This window comes from Symphalangus syndactylus, chromosome 14, assembly GCF_028878055.3.
Source record: "Symphalangus syndactylus isolate Jambi chromosome 14, NHGRI_mSymSyn1-v2.1_pri, whole genome shotgun sequence".
Taxonomy (NCBI): Eukaryota; Metazoa; Chordata; class Mammalia; order Primates; family Hylobatidae; genus Symphalangus; species Symphalangus syndactylus.
In genome coordinates, this window is record NC_072436.2 from 58,038,172 (window position 1) to 58,060,598 (window position 22,427).

Consider the following 22,427-nt stretch of genomic DNA (forward strand, 5'->3'; position numbering starts at 1 on the left):
GAAACAAAATAACTTACCCTTAAAACTACACAGAAGCATTCTGTGAAACTGCTTTCTGATCTGTGCATTCATCTAACAGAGTAGAACATTTCTGTTGATTGAGCAGTTTTGAAACACTCTTTTTGTAGAATCTGCAAGCGGACATTTGGAGAATATTGTGGCCTCCGGTGAAAAAGGAAATATCTTCCCATAAAAATTACAAGGAAGCATTGTTTGATAATTCTTTCTGACCTGTGCATTCTGCTAACGGAGTTGAACCTTACTTTTAATTGAGCAGTTTTGAAACACTCTATTTGTAGAATCTGCAAGTGGACATTTGGAGAACATTGAGGCCTATGGTGAAAAACGAAATATTTTCCCCTTAAAACTACACAGAAGTATTCTGAGAAACTACCTCCTGTTCTGGGCATTCATGTAATGGAGTTGAAAGTTTGTATTGATTGAGTAGTTTTCAAATACACTTTTTGTAGAATCTGCAGGTGGGTATATAGAGAACATTGAGGTCTACGGTGAAAAACGAAATATCTTCCCCTAAAAACTATAGGGAAGCATTCTGTGAAACCTCTTTCTGATCTGTGCATTGAACTAATAAGAGTTTAATCTTTGTTTTGATTGAGCAGTTTTGAAACACTCTATTTGTAGAATCTGCAAGTGGACATACGGAGAACATTGAGGCCTATTGTGAGAAACGAAATATCTCGCCCTAAAAACTACACAGAAGCATTCTGTGAAACTTCTTTCTGATCTGTGCATTCAACTAACAGAGTTAAACTTAGTTTTGATAGAGTAGTTTTGAAACACTCTATTTGTAGAATCTGCAAATGGACATTTGGAGGACATTGAGGCCTATTGTGAAAAAGGAAATTTCTTCCCCTAAAAACTACATGGAAGCATTCAGTGAAACCTCTTTCTAATCTGTGCATTCAACTAACAGAGTGGAAACTTACTTTTGATCGAGTAGTTTTGAAACACTCTAGTTGTAGAATCTGCAAGTGGACATTTGGAGAACATTGAGGCCTTCGGTGAAAAACCAAATATTTTTCCATAAAAACTAAGCAGAAGCATTCTGTGAAACTTCTTTCTAATCTTCTCATTCATCTCACAAAGTAGAAACTTTCTTTTGACTGAGCAGTTTTGTAACCCTCTTTTTGTAGTATCTGCAAGTCGACATTTGGAGCGCTTTGAGGCCTATCGTGGAAAAAGTTATATCTTCAAATAAAAACTACACGGAAGCATTCTGTGAAACTACTTTCTTATCTGTGCATTCATCTCACTGAGTTGAACCTTTCTTTTGGAACACTCTTTTTGTTCAATCTGCAAAAGGATATTTGGAAAATATTCAGGCACACATTGTAAAATGCAATATCTTCCCTTAAAACTACACAGAAGCATTCTGTGAAACTACTCTCTGATCTGTGCTTTAATCTAACAGTGTAGAATATTTCTTTTAATTCAGCAGTTTTTAAACACTCTTTTTGTAGAATCTGCAAGTTGATATTTGGAGATCTTTGAAGACTATGGTGAAAAACGAAATGTCTTCAAGTAAAAACTACACAAAATACTTCTGTGGAATTTCTTTCTATTCTCTGCATTCATCTCACAGTTTGAAACTTCCTTTTGATTGGGTAATTTTGAAACACACTTTCTGTATAAACTGCAGGTGGAGATTTGGAACCCTTTGACGCCTATCATGGAAAAAGTTTTATCTTCCTCTAAAAACTACACGGAAGCATTCTGTGAAATATTTTTCTGATCAGTTCATTCAACCGACAGAGTTGAACCTTACTTTTGATGGAGCAGTATTGAAACACTCTTTTTGTAGAATCTGCAAGTGGACATTTGGAGAATATTGAGGCATATGGTGAAATAAGAAATATCTTCCCTAGAAAACTACACGGAAGCAATCTGTGAAACTTCTTTCTGATCTGTGCATTCAACTAACAGAGTTGAACCTCACTTTGGATTGAGCAGTTTTGAAACACTCTATCTGTAGAATATGCAAGTGGACATTTGGAGAACATTTTGAGGCCTACGGTGAAAGAAGAAATATCTTCCCATAGAGCTGGGCGCGGTGGCTCACGCTTGTAATCCCAGCACTTTGGGAGGCCGAGGCGGGCGGATCACGAGGTCAGGAGATCGAGACCACAGTGAAACCCCGTCTCTACTAAAAATACAAAAAATTAGCCGGGCGTGGTGGCGGGCGCCTGTAATCCCAGCTACTCGGAGAGGCTGAGGCAGGAGAATGGCGTGAACCCGGGAGGCGGGGCTTGCAGTGAGCCGAGATTGCGCCACTGCACTCCAGCCTGGGTGACAGAGCGAGACTCCGTTAAAAAAAAAAAAAAAAAAAGAAATATCTTCCCATAGAAACTACACAGAAGCATTCTGTGAAACTTCTTACTATTCTCTTCATTCATTTCACAAAGTAGAAGCTTTCTTTTGATGGAGCAGTTTTGAAACACTCTATTTGTAGAATCTGCTAGTGGACATTTGGAGAACATAGAGGCTAATAGTGGAAAAAGTTATATCTTCCTATAAAAACTAGGCAGAAGCATTCTGTGAAACTACTTTCTGATCTGTGCATTCATCTCACTGAGTTGAACCTTTCTTTATATTCAGCTGTTCTGAAACACTCTTTTTGCAGAATCTGTAAGGGGATAGTTGGAGAATATTGAGGCCTACAATGTAAAACGAAATATCTTCCCCTTAAAACTACACGAAAGCATTCTGTGAAACTTCCTTCCGATCTGTGAATTCAGCTAACAGAGTTGAACCTTACTTTTGAGTGAGCGGTTTTGAAACACTCTTTTTGTAGAATCTGCAAAGGGACATTAGGAGATCTTTGAGGCCTATGGTGAAAAACGAAATATCTTCAAGTAGAAAGTACACAGAATACTTCAGTGAAATTTCTTTCTATCCTCTGCATTCATCTCACAGTGTTGAACCTTTCTTTCGATTGGGTAGTTTTGAAAAACTCTTTCCATATAAACTGCAAGTGGACATTTGGAGCACTTTGAGGCCTATCGTGGAAAAAGGAATACCTTCAAATAAAAACTACACAGAAGCATTCTGTGAAACTTCTGTCTGATCTGTGCATTCAACAAACAGAGCTGAACCTTTCTTTTGTTTGTGGAGTTTTAAAACACTCTTTTTGTAGAATCTGCAAGTGGACATTTGGAGAACATTGAGGCCAATGGTGAAAAAAGAAATATCTACCGATAAAAACTATATGGAAGCATTCTGTGTAACTTCTTTCTGATCTGTGCATTCATCTCACAATGTAGAACATTTCTTCTGAATGAGATGTTTTGAAACACTCTTTTTGTAGAATCTGCAACTGGAAATTTGGAGCGCTTTGAAGCCTATCGTGGAAAAAGGGATATCTTCAAATAAAAAAACCATGGATGCATTCTGTGAAACTTCTGTCTGATCTGTGCATTCAACCAACAGAGTTTAACCTTACTTTTGATTGACCAGTTTTGAAACACTCTATTTGTAGGATCTACATGTGGCCATTTGGAGAACATTGAGGCCTATTGTGGAAAAAGTTTATCTTCAAATAAAAACAGCACAGAAGCATTCTGTGAAACTACTTTCTGATCTGTGCATTCATTTCACTGAGTTGAAACTTTGTTTTGATTGAACTGTTTTGAAACACTCTTTTTGTAGAACCTGCAAGGGGATATTTGGAGAATATTGAGGCATACGGTGTAAAACGAAATATCTTCCCCATAAAACTACATCGAAGCATTCTGTGAAACTACTTTCTGATCTGTGCATCTATCTAACAGAGTAGAACAATTCTTTTCATTGAGCATTTTTGAAACACTCTTTTTGTAGAATCTGCAAGTGGACATTTGGAGATATTGGAGGCCTATGGTGAAAAAAGAAATATTTTCAAGTAATAACTACACAGAATAATTTTGTGAAATTTTTTTGTATTATGTGCATTCATCTCACTGTGCTGAACCTTTCTTTTGATTGCAGAGATTTGAAACACTCTTTGTGTATAAACTAAAAGTGGACATTTGGAGCGCTTTGAGGCCTATCGTGTAAAAAGAAATTTCTTCAAATAAAAACTACACAGAAGCATTCTGTGAAACTTCTTTCTCATCTGTGCATTCAGCTAACCGAACTTAACCTCAGTTTTGATTGAACAGTTTTGAAACCCTCTATTAGTAGTATCTGCACGTGGACATTTGGAGAACATAGAGGCCTACGGTGAAAAATGAAATATCTTCCTCTAAAAACTACACGGAAGCATTCTGTGAAATTTCTTTCCAATCTGTGCATTCAACTAATAGAGTTGAACCTTACTTTAGGTTGAGTAGTTTTGAAACACTCTATTTGTAAAATCTGAAAGTGGACATTTGGAGAACATTGAGGCTTACGTTGAAAAATGAAATACATTCCCCTAAAAGCTACACAGAAGCATTCTGTGAAACTTCTTTCTCATCTGTTCATTCAACTAACAGAGTTGAACCTCACTTTTTTTTTTTTTTTTTTTAAATATTTCTAGGATTTATTAATATAATCAATTTCTAGCTGACTGGTGAATATACACAAAAATATTGATACACATAGACCTGAAAACTAAAAAGGAATGACGGGACTTTTTTTTTTTTTTTTTTTATACTTTAGGTTTTAGGGTACATGTGCACAATGTGCAGGTTTGTTACATATGTATCCATGTGCCATGTTGATTTCCTGCACCCATTAACTCATCATTTAGCATTAGGTATATCTCCTAATGCTGTCCCTCCCCCCTCCCCCCACCTCACAACAGTCCCCAGAGTGTGATGTTCCCCTTCGACAGGACATTTTTTTTTTTTTTTTTTTTTTTTTTTACATCTTTATTTTATTAAATTTCAAAAACAAAAAATAAAACAGGGAAGAAACCAGAATTTCATCACTGAGATCTAATCATCCTTAACATTTTGGTGTGTATCCTACCAGTCTTTCTGTCTTATGATTTATGAAGTTTTTAAAAGGATGTGGTGAGGAGAGAAGCAAGGAATGATCAGCATGTGGTTGAGGATAATGGCTTCTTTAGTGCCAACATGGCCCAAATGTCCAACAACGATAGACTGGATTAAGAAAATGTGGCACATATACACCATGGAATACTATGCAGCCATAAAAAATGATGAGTTCGTGTCCTTTGTAGGGACATGGATGAAACTGGAAAACATCATTCTCAGTAAACTATCGCAAGGACAAAAGCCAAACACCGCATGTTCTCACTCATAGGTGGGAATTGAACAATGAGAACTCATGGACACAGGAAGGGGAACATCACGCTCCGGGGACTGTTGTGGGGTGGGGGGAGGGGGGAGGGACAGCATTAGGAGATACACCTAATGCTAAATGACGAATTAATGGGTGCAGGAAATCAACATGGCACATGGATAGATATGTAACAAACCTGCACGTTGTGCACATGTACCCTAAAACCCTAAAGTATAATAAAAAAAAAAAATAAAAAAAAATAAATAAATAAATAAGTAAAATAAAATGTCAGTTTAGGACTTCAGAGGACTAAACTTACTTTCAGTTACAGCACAGAATCTATTATGAGAATTCTTTTAGTTTTAATTGGACCACAGGTGCACAAAATTGGATTAATCATAATCCTTTGTTGGTGATACATCCTCATTCTTGGTCCAGACCTGGCCCACTTTTATTTTCTAAGTTATTTTTAATAATTAATCTACCACCTAAAACAAAAAACATCCACAGTAACCTACCGGTGGGTTCTTGTATTACATCCTGTTCTTGTGCCTCTTTTTTTTTTATTATTATACTTTAAGTTCTAGGGTACATGTGCACAACGTGCAGGTTTGGTACATATGTATACATGAACCTCACTTTTTATTGCGAAGTTTTGAAACACTCTTTTTGTATAAACTGCAATTGACATTTGGAGCGCTTTGAGGCCTATCTTGGAAAAAGGAATATCTTCAAATGAAAACTACGCAGAAGCATTCTGTGAAACTTCTTTCTGATCTGTGCATTGGACTAACAGATTTGAACGTTACTTTGGATTGAGCAGTTTTGAAACACTCTTTATTTAGAATCTGCATGTGGACATTTATAGAACATTGAGGCCTATGGTGAAAAATGAAGTATCTTCCCCTAAAAACTACACGGAAGCATTCTATGAAACTTCTTTCAGATCTGTGCATTCAATTAACAGAGTTTAACCTTACTTTTGTTTGAGCGGTTTTGAAACACTCCATTTGTAGAATCTCCAAGTGGACATTTGGATAACATTGAGGCCTACGGTGAAAAAAGAAATATCTTCCCATGAAAATTACCTGGAAGCATTCTGTGAAACCTCTTTATCATCTCTGCATTCAACTAACAGAGTTGAACTTTACTTTTGATTGAGCAGTTTTGAAACACTCTATTTGTAGAATCTGAAAGGGGATATTTGGAGAACATTGAGGCGTGCAGTGAGAAACGAAAAATCTTCCTCTAAAAACTACACGGAATCATTCTATGAATATTCTTTCTCAATTCTGCGTTCAACTAACACAGTTGAACCTTACTTTTGGTGAGCAGTTTTGAAACACTCTATTTGTAGAATCTGCCATTGGACATTTGGAAAGCATTGATGCCTAATGTGGAAAAAGATATATCTTCCCATAAAAACTACACAGAACCATTCAGTGAAACCACTTTATGATCTGTTCATTCATCTCACTGACTTGGAACTTTCTTTGGATTGAGCTGTTTTGAAACAAACTTTTGGTATCATCTGGAAGTGGACATTTGGAGCTTATTGAGGCCTGTTGCGGAAAAAGTTATATATTCTCATAAAAACTACACGGAAGCATTCTGTGTAGTTTTTATTTGAATATACTCCTTTTTCCACTATAGGCCATTTAGCGCTCCGAATGTCCACTTACAGTTCTTACAGAAAGAGTTTTTCAGAACTCCTCAATCAAAAGTAACGTTTAAATCTGTTAGTTGAATATGCGGAACAGACAGCAGTTTCGCAGAATGCTTCTGGGTAGGTTTTATTTGAATATGTTACTTTTTCCACTATAGGCCCCTTAGCCCACTGAATGTCCACTTGCAGTTTCTACAGAGTGTGTCAGAACTGCTCAAAAAAAAGTAAGGTTCTACTCAGTTGAATGCACAGTACAGAAATAAGTTTAGCAGAATGCTTCTGTGTAGTTTATATTTGAAGATATTCCTTTATCCACTAGAGTCCCCTTAGCTCTCCGAATGTCGACTAGCAGTTTTTACAGAGTGTTTCAGAACTGCTAAATCAAAAGTAAGCTTCAACTCTGTGAGTTGAATGCACAGAACAGAAAGATGTTTCAAAGAATGCTTCTGTGTAGATTTTATTTGAAGATATTACCTTTTCCGCTATAGGCCCCTTAGCGCTCAGTGTGTCCACCTGCAGTTTCTACGGAAAGAGCGTTTCAGAACTGCACAATAAAAAGTAAGGTTGAACGCTGTTAGTTGAATGCACAGAACAGAAAGAAGTTTCACAGAATGCTTCTGTGTAGTTTTTATTTGAAGATATTCCTTTTTACAGTATAGGCCATTTAGCTCTCTGAATGTCCACTTGTAGTTTCTACAGAAAGAGTGTTTCAGAACTGCTCAATCAAAAGTAAGGTTGAACTCTGTTGAATGCAAAGAACAGAAAGAAGTTTCACAGAATTCTTCTGTGCAATTTTTATTTGAAGATCCTCTTTTTCCACTATAGGCCCCATAGCGCTCAGATTGTCCACTTGCAGTTTCTACAGAAAGAGTATTTCAGAAATGCTCCATCAGAAGTAAGGTTCATCTCTGTTAGTTGAAAGCACAGAAGAGAAAGAAGTTTCACAGAATGCTTCTGTGTAGTTTTTATTTGAAGATATTCCTTTTTCCACTAAAGGCTCCTTAGCACTCCGAATGTCCACTTGCAGTTGCTACAGAGAGAGTGTTTCAGAACAGCTCCATCAAAAGTAAGATTCATCTCTGTTAATTGAATGCACAGAGCCAAAATTTTCACAGAATGCTTCTGTGTAGTTTTTATTCGAAAATATTCCATTTTCCACAACAGGCCCCTTAGCGCTCCGAAAGTCCCCTTGCAGTCTTACAGAAAGAGTGTTTCAGAACTGGTAAATCAAAAGTAATGTTCAGCTGTGTTAGTTGAATGCACACAACTGAAAGACGTTTCACAGAATGCTTCTGTTTAGTATTTAATTGCAGATATTCCTTTTTCCAATATAGGCCCCTTAGCGCTCCGAATGTCCACTTGCAGTTTGTACAGAAAGAGATTTTCAGAACTACTCTATCAAAAGTAAGTTTGAACTCAGTTGAATGCACAGAACAGAAAGAAGTTTCACAGAAACCGTCTGTGTAGTTTTTATTAGAAGATATTTGTTTTTCAACTATAGGCCCCTCTGGGCTCCGAATGTCCACTTGCAGTTCCTACAGAAAGAGTGTTACAGAACTGCTCAAAGGTAAGCTTCAACTCTGTTAGTTCAATCCACTGAACAGAAAGAAGTCTCGCAGAATGCTTCTGTGTAGTTTTTATTGGAAGATATTCCTTATCCACTACAGGCCCCTGAGGGCTAAAATGTCCACTTGCAGTATCTACACAAAGAGTGTTTCAGAACTGCTCAAAGTTCAACTCTGTTCATTGAATGCGCAGAAGAGAAAGAATTTACACAGAATGCTTCCTTGTAGTTTTTGTTTGAAGACATTCCTTTTCCGCTAAGGCCACTTAGGTCTCCGAATCTCCCCTTGCAGTTTCTACAGAAAGAGTGTTTCAGATGTGCTCAATCCAAAGTAAGGTTCAAGTCAGCTAGTTGAAAGCGCAGAACAGAGAGAAGTCTCACAGAATACTTCTGTGTAGTTTTTATTGGAAGATATTCCTCTTTCCAATGTAGGCCCCTTAGCGCTCGGAATGTCCATTTGCAGTTTCCGCAGAAAGAGTGTTTTAGAACTGCTGAATCAAAAGTAAGGTTCAACTCTGTTAGTTGAATGAAAAGAACTGGAAGAAGTTTCACAGAATGTTCTGTGTTACTTTTATTTGAAGATATTCCTTTTTCCACTAAAGGATCCTAAGCGCTCCAAATGTCCACTTGCAGTTTCTACAGAAAGAGTGTTTCGGAACTGCTCAATGCAAAGTAAAGTTCAACTCTGTTAGTTCAATGCACAGAACAGAAAGAAGTTTCACAGAATGCTTCTGTGTAGCTTTTATTTGAAGATAGTCCTGTTTCCACTATAGGCCCTTTAGCGCTCCGAATGTCCACTTCCAATTTCTACAGAAAGTGTGCTTCAGAACTGCTCATTAAAAAGTAAGGTTCAACTCTGTTAGTTGAATGCACAGAACAGAAAGAAGTTTCGCAGAATGCTTCTCTGTAGTTTTTATTTGAAGATATTCCTTTTTCCAATAGAAGCCCCTTAGCGCTCCAATTGTTCACTTGCAGTTTCCGCAGAAAGAGTGTTTCAGAACTTCACAATCAAAAGTAATGTTAAATTCTGTTAGTTGAATGCACAGAACAGAAAGAAGTTTCGCAGAATGCTTCTGTGTAGTTTTTATTTGAAGATATTCCTTTTTCCACATTAGGTCCCTGAGCACTCCGAATTTCCGCTTTCAATTTGTACAGAAATAGTGTTTCAGAAAGTTGAACTCTGTCAATTGAATGCACGGAACAGAAAGAAGTTTCGCAGAATGCTTCTGTGTAGTTTGTATTTGAAGATATTCTTTTTGCCACTAAAGGCCCCTAAGCGCTCAGAATGTCCACCGGCAGTTTCTACAGAAAGAGTGTTTCAGAAATGCTCAATCAAAGGAAGGTTCAACTCCGTTAGTTGAATGCGCAGAACAGAAAGAATCCTCACAGAATGTTTCTGTGTAGTTTTTATTTGAAGATATATCTTTTTCCACTCTAGGCCCCTTAGTGCTCTAAATGTCCACTTGTAGTTTCTACAGAAAGAGTGTTTCAGAACTGCTGAATCAAAAGTAAGGTTCCACTCTGTTAGTTGAATGCACAGAACAGAAAGAAGTTTCACAGAATGCTTCTGTGTAGTTTTTATTTGAAGTTATACCTTTTTCCACTACAGGCCCCTTAGCGCTCCAAATGTCCACTTGCAGTTTCTACAGAAAGAGTGTTTCAGAACTGCTCAATCAAAAGTAAGGTTAAACTGCGTTAGTTGAATGAACAGAACAGAAAGAAATTTCACAGAATGCTTCTGTGTAGTTTTTATTTGAAGATATTCCTTTTTCCAAGATAGGCCCCTTAGCTCTTGGAATACCCACTTGCAGTTTCAACAGAAAGAGTGTTTCAGAACTGCTCAATCAAAAGTAAGGTTCAAGTCTGATAGTTGAAAGCACAGAACAGAACGAAGTTTCACAGAATACTTCTGTGTAGTTTTTAATGGAAGATACTCCTTTTTCCAAGGTAGGCCCCTTAGCGATCGGAATATCCACTTGCAGTTTCCGCAGAAAGAGTGTTTCAGAACTTGTCATTCAAAAGTAATGTTAAATTCTGTTAGTTGAATACACAGAAGAGAAAGAAGTTTCGCAGAATGCTTCTGTGAGGTTTTTATTTGAAGACATTCCTATTTCCACATTAGGTCCCTCACCGCTTTGAATTTCCGCTTTCAATTTGTACAGAAATAGTTTTGCAGATCTGCTGAATCAAAAGTAAGGTTCATTTCTGTTGGTTGAATGCGCCTGAGAGAAAGAAGTTTCACAGAATATTTCCGTGTAGTTTTCATTTGAAGACAGTCCTTTTTCCACAATAGGCCTCTTATCGCTACGAATGTCCACTTGCAGTTTCTACTGAGTGTTTCAGAACTGTTCAATCAAAAGTAAGGTTGAACTCTGTCAATTGAATGCACGGAACAGAAAGAAGTTTCGCAGAATACTTCTGTGTAGTTTGTATTTGAAGATATACTTTTTGCCACTAAAGGCCCCTAAGCGCTCAGAATGTCCACTTGCAGCTACTGCAGAGAGAATGTTTCAGAAGTGCTCAATTAAAAGTAAGCTTCAACTCTGTTAACCGAATGTACAGAGCACAAAGAAATTTCACAGAATGCTTCTGTGTAGTTTTTATTTGAAGATATTTCTTCTTCCACTATAGGCCCCTTAGTGCTCCGAATATCCACTTCCAGTTTCTACAGAGAGAGTGTTTCAGAACTGCTGAATCAAAAGTAAGGTTCAACTCTGTTAGTTGAATGCACAGAACAGAAAGAAGTCTCACAGAATGCTTCTGTGTAGTTTTTATTTGAAGTTATTGCTTTTTCCACTATAGGCCCCTTAACGCTCTGGATATCCACTTGCAATTTCTACAGAAAGAGTGTTTCAGAAGTGTTCAATCAAAAGTAAGGTTGAACTCTGTGAGGTCAATGCACAGAACAGAAAGAAGTTTCGCAGAATGCTTCTGTGTAGTTCTTATTTGATGATATTCCTTTTTCCACTAAAGGCCCCTTAGCGCTCAGAATGTCCACTTGCAGCTACTGCAGAGAGAGTGTTTCAGAACTGCTCAATTAAAAGTAAGCTTCAACATTGTTAACCGAATGTACAGAGCACAAAGAAGTTTCACAGAATGCTTCTGTGTAGTTTTTATTTGAAGATATTTCTTCTTCCACTATAGGCCCCTTAGTGCTCCGAATATCCACTTCCAGTTTCTACAGAGAGAGTGTTTCAGAACTGCTGAATCAAAAGTAAGGTTCAACTCTGTTAGTTGAATGCACAGAACAGAAAGAAGTTTCGCAGAATGCTTCTGTGTAGTTTTTATTTGAAGTTATTAATATTTCCACTATAAGCCCCTTAGCGCTCCGAATGTCCACTTGCACTTTCTACAGAAAGAGTGTTTCAGATGTGCACAATCCAAAGTAAGGTTCAACTCTGTTAGTTGAATGCGAAGAAGAGAAAGAAGTTTCACAGAGTGCTTCTGTGTTGTTTTTATTTGAAGATATTCCTTTTTCCACTTAAGGATCCTAAGCCCTCCAAATGTCCACTTGCAGTTTCTACAGAAAGAGTGTTTCAGAACTGCTCAATGCAAAGTAAAGTTCAACTCTTTTAGCTGAATGCACAGAAAAGAAGGAAGTTTCACAGAATGTTTCTGTGTAGCTTTTATTTGAAGATACTCCTCTTTCCACTATAGGCCCTTTATCGCTCCGATTGTCCACTTGCAATTTCTACAGAAAGTGTGCTTCAGAACTGCTCATTAAAAAGTAAGGTTCAACTCTGTTAGTTGAATGCACAGAACAGAAAGAAGTTTCGCAGAATGCTTCTCTGTAGTTTTTATTTGAAGATTTTCCTTTTTCCACATTAGGTCCCTCAGCGCTTCGAACTTCCGCTTTCAATTTGTACAGAAATAGTTTTGCAGATCTGCTGAACCAAAAGTAAGGTTCACTTCTGTTGGTTGAATGCGCCTAAGAGAAAGAAGTTTCACAGAATGTTTCCGTGTAGTTTTTAGTTGAAGATAGTCCTTTTTCCACAATAGACCCCTTATCGCTCTGAATGTGCACTTGCAGTTTCTACTGAAAGAGTGTTTCAGAACTGTTCAATCAAAAGTAAGGTTGAACTCTGTCAATTGAATGCACGGAACAGAAAGAAGTTTCGCAGAATGCTTCTGTATAGTTTCTATTTGAAGATATTCTTTTTGCCACTAAAGGCCCCTAAGCGCTCAGAATGTCCACCTGCAGTTTCTACAGAAAGAGTGTTTCAGAAATGCTCAAAGGAAGGTTCCACTCTGTTAATTGAATGCGCAGAACAGAAAGAATCCTCACAGAATGCTTCTGTGTAGTTTTTATTTGAAGATATTTCATTTTCCACTATACGCCCCTTAATGCTCTGAATGCCCACTTGCAGTTTCTACAGAAAGAGTGTTTCAGAACTGCTGAATCAAAAGTAAGTTTCAACTCTGTTAGTAGAATGCACAGAACAGAAAGGAGTTTCAGAGAATGCTTCTGTGTAGTTTTTATTTGAAGTTATTCCTTTTTCCACTATAGGCCCCTTAGCGCTCCGAATGTCCACTTGCAGTTTCTACAGAAAGAGTGTTTCAGAAGTGTTCAATCAAAAGTAATGTTGAACTCTGTGAGGTCAATGCACAGAACAGAAAGAAGTTTCGCAGAATGCTTCTGTGTAGTTCTTACTTGAAGATATTCCTTTTTCCACTAAAGGCCCCTTAGCGCTCAGAATGTCCACTTGCAGCTACTGCAGAGAGAGTGTTTCAGAGCTGCTCAATTAAAAGTAAGCTTCAACTCTGTTAACCGAATGTTCAGAGCCCAAAGAAGTTTCACACAATGCTTCTGTGTAGTTTTTATTTGAAGATATTTCTTCTTCCACTATAGGCTCCTTAGTGCTCTGAATATCCACTTCCAGTTTCTACAGAGAGAGTGTTTCAGAACTGCTGAATCAAAAGTAAGGTTCAACTCTGTTAGTTGAATGCACAGAACAGAAAGAAGTTTCACAGAATGTTTCTGTGCAGTTTTTATTTGAAGATACTCTTTTTTCCACTATACGCCCCTTTGTGCTCCGATTGTCCACTTGCAGTTTCTACAGAAAGGGTTTTTCAGACCTGCTCAATAAAAAGTAAGTTTCAACTCTGTTAGTTGAATGCACAGAACAGAAACAAGTGTAGCAGAATGGTTCTCTGTAGTTTTTAATTGAAGGTATTCCTTTTTCCCCTAGAGGCCCCTTTGCACTCGGAATGTCCACTTGCAGTTTCTGCAGAAAGAGTGCTTCAAAACTGCTGAATCAAAATTAAGGTTCAAATCTGTTAGTTGAATGCACAGAACAGAAAGAAGTTTCACAGAATCCGTCTGTGTAGTTTTTATTAGAAGATATACGTTTTTCCACTATAGGCCCCTCTGGGCCCCGAATGTCCACTTGCAGTTTCTACAGAAAGAGTGTTTAAGAACTGCTCAATCGAAGGTAAGTTTCCACTCTGTTAGTTGAATCCATTGAACAGAAGGAAGTCTCGCAGAATGCTTCTGTGTAGTTTTTAATGGAAGATACTCCTTTTTCCAAGGTAGGCCCCTTAGCGATCGGAATATCCACTTGCAGTTTCCGCAGAAAGAGTGTTTCAGAACTTGTCAATCAAAAGTAATGTTAAATTCTGTTAGTTGAATACACAGAAGAGAAAGAAGTTTCGCAGAATGCTTCTGTGTAGTTTTTATTTGAAGATATTCCTATTTCCACATTAGGTCCCTCACCGCTTTGAATTTCCGCTTTCAATTTGTACAGAAATAGTTTTGCAGATCTGCTGAATCAAAAGTAAGGTTCATTTCTGTTGGTTGAATGCGCCTAAGAGAAAGAAGTTTCACAGAATATTTCCGTGTAGTTTTCATTTGAAGACAGTCCTTTTCCACAATAGGCCTCTTATCGCTCCGAATGTCCACTTGCAGTTTCTACTGAGTGTTTCAGAACTGTTCAATCAAAAGTAAGGTTGAACTCTGTCAATTGAATGCACGGAACAGAAAGAAGTTTCGCAGAATGCTTCTGTGTAGTTTCTATTTGAAGATATTCTTTTTGCCACTAAAGGCCCCTAAGCGCTCAGAATGTCCACCTGCAGTTTCTACAGAAAGAGTGCTTCAGAAATGCTCAAAGGAAGGTTCCACTCTGTCAATTGAATGCGCAGAACAGAAAGAATCCTCACAGAATGCTTCCGTGTAGTTTTTATTTGAAGATATTTCATTTTCCACTATACGCCCCTTAATGCTCTGAATGCCCACTTGCAGTTTCTACAGAAAGAGTGTTTCAGAACTGCTGAATCAAAAGTAAGTTTCAACTCTGTTAGTAGAATGCACAGAACAGAAAGGAGTTTCAGAGAATGCTTCTGTGTAGTTTTTATTTGAAATTATTCCTTTTTCCACTATAGGCCCCTTAGCGCTCCGAATGTCCACTTGCAGTTTCTACAGAAAGAGTGTTTCAGAAGTGTTCAATCAAAAGTAATGTTGAACTCTGTGAGGTCAATGCACAGAACAGAAAGAAGTTTCGCAGAATGCTTCTGTGTAGTTCTTACTTGAAGATATTCCTTTTTCCACTAAGGGCCCCTTAGCGCTCAGAATGTCCACTTGCAGCTACTGCAGAGAGAGTGTTTCAGAGCTGCTCAATTACAAGTAAGCTTCAACTCTGTTAACCGAATGTTCAGAGCCCAAAGAAGTTTCACACAATGCTTCTGTGTAGTTTGTATTTGAAGATATTTCTTCTTCCACTATAGGCCCCTTAGTGCTCTGAATATCCACTTCCAGTTTCTACAGAGAGAGTGTTTCAGAACTGCTGAATCAAAAGTAAGCTTCAACTGTGTTAGTTGAATGCACAGAACAGAAAGAAATTTCACAGAATGCTTCTGTGTAGTTTTTATTTGAAGTTATTCCTTTTTCCACTATAGGCCCCTTAGCGCTCCGAATGTCCACTTGCACTTTCTACAGAAAGAGTGTTTCAGATGTGCACAATCCAAAGTAAGCTTCAAGTCTGCTAGTTGAAAGCGCAGAACAGAGAGAAGTTTCACAGAATACTTCTGTGTAGTTTTTATTGGAAGATATTCCTTTTTCCAATGTAGGCCCCTTAGCGATCGGAATGTCCACTTGCAGTTTCCGCAGAAGCAGTGTTTTAGAACTGCTGAATCAAAAGTAAGGCTCAACTCTGTTAGTTGAATGCAAAGAAGAGAAAGAAGTTTCACTGAATGCTTCTGTGTTGTTTTTATTTGAAGACATTCCTTTTTCAACTAAAGGATCCTAAGCCCTCCAAATGTCCACTTGCAGTTTCTACAGAAAGAGTGTTTCAGAACTGCTCAATGCAAAGTACAGTTCAACTCTTTTAGTTGAATGCACAGAACAGAAAGAAGTTTCACAGAATGCTTCTGTGTAGCTTTTATTTGAAGATACTCCTCTTTCCACTATAGGCCCTTTAGCGCTCCGATTGTCCACATGTAATTTCTACAGAAAGTTTGCTTCAGAACTGCTCACTAAAAAGTAAGGTTCAACTCTGTTAGTTGAATGCACAGAACAGAAAGAAGTTTCGCAGAATGCTTCTCTGTAGTTTTTATTTGAAGATATTCCTTTTTCCAATAGAGGACCCTTGGCGCTCCAATTGTTCACTTGCAGGTTCCCCAGAAGGAGTGTTTCAGAACTTCACAATCAAAAGTAATGTGAAATTCTGTTAGTTGAATGCACAGAACAGGAAGAAGTTTCGCAGAATGCTTCTGTGTAGTTTTTATTTGAAGATATTCCCTTTTCCACATTAGGTCCCTGAGCACTCCGAATTTCCGCTTTCAATTTGTACAGAAATAGTGTTTCAGAAAGTTGAACTCTGTCAATTGAATGCACGGAACAGAAAGAAGTTTCGAAGAATGCTTCTGTGTAGTTTGTATTTGAAGATATTCTTTTTGCCACTAAAGGCCCCTAAGCGCTCAGAATGTCCACCGGCAGTTTCTACAGAAAGAGTGTTTCTGAAATGCTCAATCAAAGGAAGGTTCAACTCTGTTAGTTGAATGCGCAGAACAGAAAGAATCCTCACAGAAGGTTCTGTGTAGTTTTTATTTGAAGATATTTCTTTTTCCACTATAGGCCCCTTAGTGCTCTAAATGTCCACTTGCAGTTTCTACAGAAAGAGTGTTTCAGAACTGCTGAATCAAAAGTAAGGTTCAACCCTGTTAGTTGAATGCACAGAACAGAAACAAGTTTTGCAGAATTGTTCTCTGTGGTTTCTAATTGAAGATATTCCTTTTTCCCCTAGAGGCCCCTTTGCACTCGGAATGTCCACTTGCAGTTTCTTCAGAAAGAGTGCTTCAAAACTGCTGAATCAAAATTAAGGTTCAACTCTGTTAGTTGAATGCACAGAACAGTAAGAAGTTTCACGGAATCCGTCTGTGTAGTATTTATTGGAAAATATTCGTTTTTCCACCATAGGCCCCACTGGGCTCCGAATGTCCACTTGCAGTTTCTACAGAAATAGTGTTTCAGAACTGCTGAATCAAAAGTAATGTTCACTTCTCTTGGTTGAATGCGCCTAAGAGATAGAAGTTTCACAGAATATTTCCGTGCAGTTCTTATTTGAGATAGTCCTTTTTCCACAATAGGTCCCTTAACGCTCCGAATGTCCACTTGCAGTTTCTACTGAAAGAGTGTTTCAGAACTGTTCAATCAAAAGTAAGTTTGAACTCTGTCAATTGAATGCACGGAACAGAAAGAAGTTTCGCAGAATGCTTCTGTGTAGTTTGTATTTGAAGATATTCTTTTTGCCACTAAAGGCCCCTAAACGCTCAGAATGTCCACCTGCAGTTTCTACAGAAAGAGTGTTTCAGAAATGCTCTATCAAAGGAAGGTTCAACTCTGTTAGTTGAATGCGCAGAACAGAAAGAATCCTCACAGAATGCTTCTGTGTAGTTTTTATTTGAAGATATTTCTTTTTCCACTCTAGGCCCCTTAGTGCTTTCAATGTCCACTTGCAGTTTCTACAGAAAGAGTGTTTCAGAACTGCTGAATCAAAAGTATGTTTCAACGCTGTTAGTTGAATGCACAGAACAGAAAGAAGTTTCACAGAATGTTTCTGTGCAGTTTTTATTTGAAGATACTCTTTTTTCCACTATACGCCCCTTTGTGCTCCGATTGTCCACTTGCAGTTTCTACAGAAAGGGTGTTTCCGACCTGCTCAATAAAAAGTAAGTTTCAACTCTGTTAGTTGAATGCACAGAACAGAAACAGTGTAGCAGAATGGTTCTCTGTAGTTTTTAATTGAAGGTATTCCTTTTTCCCCTAGAGGCCCCTTTGCACTCGGAACGTCCACTTGCAGTTTCTGCAGAAAGAGTGCTTCAAAACTGCTGAATCAAAATTAAGGTTCAAATCTGTTAGTTGAATGCACAGAACAGAAAGAAGTTTCACAGAATCCGTCTGTGTAGTTTTTATTAGAAGATATACGTTTTTCCACTATAGGCCCCTCTGGGCCCCGAATGTCCACTTGCAGTTTCTACAGAAAGAGTGTTTAAGAACTGCTCAATCGAAGGTAAGTTTCCACTCTGTTAGTTGAATCCATTGAACAGAAGGAAGTCTCGCAGAATGCTTCTGTGTAGTTTTTAATGGAAGATACTCCTTTTTCCAAGGTAGGCCCCTTAGCGATCGGAATATCCACTTGCAGTTTCCGCAGAAAGAGTGTTTCAGAACTTGTCAATCAAAAGTAATGTTAAATTCTGTTAGTTGAATACACAGAAGAGAAAGAAGTTTCGCAGAATGCTTCTGTGTAGTTTTTATTTGAAGATATTCCTATTTCCACATTAGGTCCCTCACCGCTTTGAATTTCCGCTTTCAATTTGTACAGAAATAGTTTTGCAGATCTGCTGAATCAAAAGTAAGGTTCATTTCTGTTGGTTGAATGCTCCTAAGAGAAAGAAGTTTCACAGAATATTTCCGTGTAGTTTTCATTTGAAGACAGTCCTTTTTCCACAATAGGCCTCTTATCGCTCCGAATGTCCACTTGCAGTTTCTACTGAGTGTTTCAGAACTGTTCAATCAAAAGTAAGGTTGAACTCTGTCAATTGAATGCACGGAACAGAAAGAAGTTTCGCAGAATGCTTCTGTGTAGTTTGTATTTGAAGATATACTTTTTGCCACTAAAGGCCCCTAAGCGCTCAGAATGTCCACTTGCAGCTACTGCAGAGAGAGTGTTTCAGAACTGCTCAATTAAAAGTAAGCTTCAACTCTGTTAACCGAATGTACAGAGCACAAAGAAATTTCACAGAATGCTTCTGTGTAGTTTTTATTTGAAGATATTTCTTCTTCCACTATAGGCCCCTTAGTGCTCCGAATATCCACTTCCAGTTTCTACAGAGAGAGTGTTTCAGAACTGCTGAATCAAAAGTAAGGTTCAACTCTGTTAGTTGAATGCACGGAACAGAAAGAAGTCTCACAGAATGCTTCTGTGTAGTTTTTATTTGAAGTTATTCCTTTTTCCACTATAGGCCCCTTAGCGCTCCGGATATCCCACTTGCAATTTCTACAGAAAGAGTGTTTCAGAAGTGTTCAATCAAAAGTAAGGTTGAACTCTGTGAGGTCAATGCACAGAACAGAAAGAAGTTTCGCAGAATGCTTCTGTGTAGTTCTTATTTGATGATATTCCTTTTTCCACTAAAGGCCCCTTAGCGCTCAGAATGTCCACTTGCAGCTACTGCAGAGAGAGTGTTTCAGAACTGCTCAATTAAAAGTAAGCTTCAACACTGTTAACCGAATGTACAGAGCACAAAGAAGTTTCACAGAATGCTTCTGTGCAGTTTTTATTTGAAGATATTTCTTCTTCCACTGTAGGCCCCTTAGTGCTCCGAATATCCACTTCCAGTTTCTACAGAGAGAGTGTTTCAGAACTGCTGAATCAAAAGTAAGGTTCAACTCTGTTAGTTGAATGCACAGAACAGAAAGGAATTTCACAGAATGCTTCTGTGTAGTTTTTATTTGAAGTTATTCCTTTTTCCACTATAGGCCCCTTAGCGCTCCGAATGTCCACTTGCACTTTCTGCAGAAAGAGTGTTTCAGATGTGCACAATCCAAAGTAAGGTTCAACTCTGTTAGTTGAATGCAAAGAAGAGAAAGAAGTTTCACAGAATGCTTCTGTGTTGTTTTTATTTGAAGATATTCCTTTTTCCACTTAAGGATCCTAAGCCCTCCAAATGTCCACTTGCAGTTTCTACAGAAAGAGTGTTTCAGAACTGCTCAATGCAAAGTAAAGTTCAACTCTTTTAGCTGAATGCACAGAAAAGAAAGAAATTTCACAGGATGTTTCTGTGTAGCTTTTATTTGAAGATAGTCCTGTTTCCACTATAGGCCCTTTATCGCTCCGATTGTCCACTTGCAATTTCTACAGAAAGTGTGCTTCAGAACTGCTCATTAAAAAGTAAGGTTCAACTCTGTTAGTTGAATGCACAGAACAGAAAGAAGTTTCGCAGAATGCTTCTCTGTAGTTTTTATTTGAAGATATTCCTTTTTCTACATTAGGTCCCTCAGCGCTTCGAACTTCCGCTTTCAATTTGTACAGAAATAGTTTTGCAGATCTGCTGAACCAAAAGGAAGGTTCACTTCTGTTGGTTGAATGCGCCTAAGAGAGAGAAGTTTCACAGAATGTTTCCGTGTAGTTTTTAGTTGAAGATAGTCCTTTTTCCACAATAGACCCCTTATCGCTCTGAATGTCCACTTGCAGTTTCTACTGAAAGAGTGTTTCAGAACTGTTCAATCAAAAGTAAGGTTGAACTCTGTCAATTGAATGCACGGAACAGAAAGAAGTTTCGCAGAATGCTTCTGTGTAGTTTCTATTTGAAGATATTCTTTTTGCCACTAAAGGCCCCTAAGCGCTCAGAATGTCCACCTGCAGTTTCTACAGAAAGAGTGTTTCAGAAATGCTCAAAGGAAGGTTCCACTCTGTTAATTGAATGCGCAGAACAGAAAGAATCCTCACAGAATGCTTCTGTGTAGTTTTTATTTGAAGATATTTCATTTTCCACTATACGCCCCTTAATGCTCTGAATGCCCACTTGCAGTTTCTACAGAAAGAGTGTTTCAGAACTGCTGAATCAAAAGTAAGTTTCAACTCTGTTAGTAGAATGCACAGAACAGAAAGGAGTTTCAGAGAATGCTTCTGTGTAGTTTTTATTTGAAGTTATTCCTTTTTCCACTATAGGCCCCTTAGCGCTCCGAATGTCCACTTGCAGTTTCTACAGAAAGAGTGTTTCAGAAGTGTTCAATCAAAAGTAATGTTGAACTCTGTGAGGTCAATGCACAGAACAGAAAGAAGTTTCGCAGAATGCTTCTGTGTAGTTCTTACTTGAAGATATTCCTTTTTCCACTAAAGGCCCCTTAGCGCTCAGAATGTCCACTTGCAGCTACTGCAGAGAGAGTGTTTCAGAGCTGCTCAATTACAAGTAAGCTTCAACTCTGTTAACCGAATGTTCAGAGCCCAAAGAAGTTTCACACAATGCTTTTGTGTAGTTTGTATTTGAAGATATTTCTTCTTCCACTATAGGCCCCTTAGTGCTCTGAATATCCACTTCCAGTTTCTACAGAGAGAGTGTTTCAGAACTGCTGAATCAAAAGTAAGCTTCAACTGTGTTAGTTGAATGCACAGAACAGAAAGAAATTTCACAGAATGCTTCTGTGTAGTTTTTATTTGAAGTTATTCCTTTTTCCACTATAGGCCCCTTAGCGCTCCGAATGTCCACTTGCACTTTCTACAGAAAGAGTGTTTCAGATGTGCACAATCCAAAGTAAGCTTCAAGTCTGCTAGTTGAAAGCGCAGAACAGAGAGAAGTTTCACAGAATACTTCTGTGTAGTTTTTATTGGAAGATATTCCTTTTTCCAATGTAGGCCCCTTAGCGATCGGAATGTCCACTTGCAGTTTCCGCAGAAGCAGTGTTTTAGAACTGCTGAATCAAAAGTAAGGCTCAACTCTGTTAGTTGAATGCAAAGAAGAGAAAGAAGTTTCACTGAATGCTTCTGTGTTGTTTTTATTTGAAGATATTCCTTTTTCAACTAAAGGATCCTAAGCCCTCCAAATGTCCACTTGCAGTTTCTACAGAAAGAGTGTTTCAGAACTGCTCAATGCAAAGTACAGTTCAACTCTTTTAGTTGAATGCACAGAACAGAAAGAAGTTTCACAGAATGCTTCTGTGTAGCTTTTATTTGAAGATACTCCTCTTTCCACTATAGGCCCTTTAGCGCTCCGATTGTCCACATGTAATTTCTACAGAAAGTTTGCTTCAGAACTGCTCACTAAAAAGTAAGGTTCAACTCTGTTAGTTGAATGCACAGAACAGAAAGAAGTTTCGCAGAATGCTTCTCTGTAGTTTTTATTTGAAGATATTCCTTTTTCCAATAGAGGACCCTTGGCGCTCCAATTGTTCACTTGCAGTTTCCCCAGAAGGAGTGTTTCAGAACTTCTCAATCAAAAGTAATGTGAAATTCTGTTAGTTGAATGCACAGAACAGGAAGAAGTTTCGCAGAATGCTTCTGTGTAGTTTTTATTTGAAGATATTCCCTTTTCCACATTAGGTCCCTGAGCGCTCCGAATTTCCGCTTTCAATTTGTACAGAAATAGTGTTTCAGAAAGTTGAACTCTGTCAATTGAATGCACGGAACAGAAAGAAGTTTCGAAGAATGCTTCTGTGTAGTTTGTATTTGAAGATATTCTTTTTGCCACTAAAGGCCCCTAAGCGCTCAGAATGTCCACCGGCAGTTTCTACAGAAAGAGTGTTTCTGAAATGCTCAATCAAAGGAAGGTTCAACTCTGTTAGTTGAATGCACAGAACAGAAAGAATCCTCACAGAAGGTTCTGTGTAGTTTTTATTTGAAGATATTTCTTTTTCCACTATAGGCCCCTTAGTGCTCTAAATGTCCACTTGCAGTTTCTACAGAAAGAGTGTTTCAGAACTGCTGAATCAAAAGTAAGGTTCAACCCTGTTAGTTGAATGCACAGAACAGAAACAAGTTTTGC